Source organism: Alligator sinensis, unplaced genomic scaffold (assembly GCF_000455745.1).
Source record: "Alligator sinensis unplaced genomic scaffold, ASM45574v1 scaffold93_2, whole genome shotgun sequence".
NCBI lineage: Eukaryota > Metazoa > Chordata > Crocodylia > Alligatoridae > Alligator > Alligator sinensis.
Genome location: NW_005841854.1, coordinates 4,279,769 through 4,280,466, shown reverse-complemented (window position 1 = coordinate 4,280,466; position 698 = coordinate 4,279,769). Strand labels below are relative to the sequence as shown.

General features: G+C 39.5%; 1 long non-coding RNA gene across 3 annotated transcripts in view; it reads right to left on the bottom strand.

Moving 5' to 3' along the window:
- LOC112551666 overlaps positions 1-698 on the bottom strand; it is a 304,599-nt gene that overhangs the window by 232,456 nt on the left and 71,445 nt on the right. The window lies entirely within an intron of this gene.

Here is a 698-nt window from a genome sequence, read left to right as displayed (position 1 = left end):
CTCGTCAGCAGGATAATATTTGTATTTGTATTTAATTTTTGTATTTGTAATTAGTATTTGTATTTAAATACAAATACTATCCTGCTGTGGAGTTTTTTAGTCTCCTGCAGCCTATTAAGGCAGCACTTGTAGATGCAGGACGTGTACCGTGGAACTAATTAGTCTACTCTGCAGTAAACTTCTCAAGTCAACGCACCCACAGGCATTCAACTGCTATGATGAATTAACTTCCCTGACCAACATGAGAGACAGTGATGCCTCATGACCAGGGAGCCCAGCCTATGGAGGAGAATAAGAACTTGAGGTGTCCAGATTATAACTGCCGTAAGGCACTGTGGTTGCATTTCAGAGTCAAGGTATTTTAGTTTTCACTCAAAATATTTCAGGTTGAGTTTCCAGAGAGAGGGACTCAAAACTTCCTGGGAGAACAGGGAGAGGAGGGAAGAACTGACTAGCTCTTATAAGAGGAACATATACAGGCAACTTTGTAAAAAAGAGGTTTGATCAGATAAATCTCTTTTTCTATGTCGGGGAAAAAAATAGGGAATGCCTTCTAAATAATGGCACTTGCCAAAGAGTCAGCATAGGGTTTGTTAAAAGGTAAGTTACTGCATCATTTCTAAAGGCTTCCAGATCAGGTAGGTTTTTAAGCTGTGCCTTTGTTCATAGAACAAAGTGGTCTAGAAGATTGCTTTTCT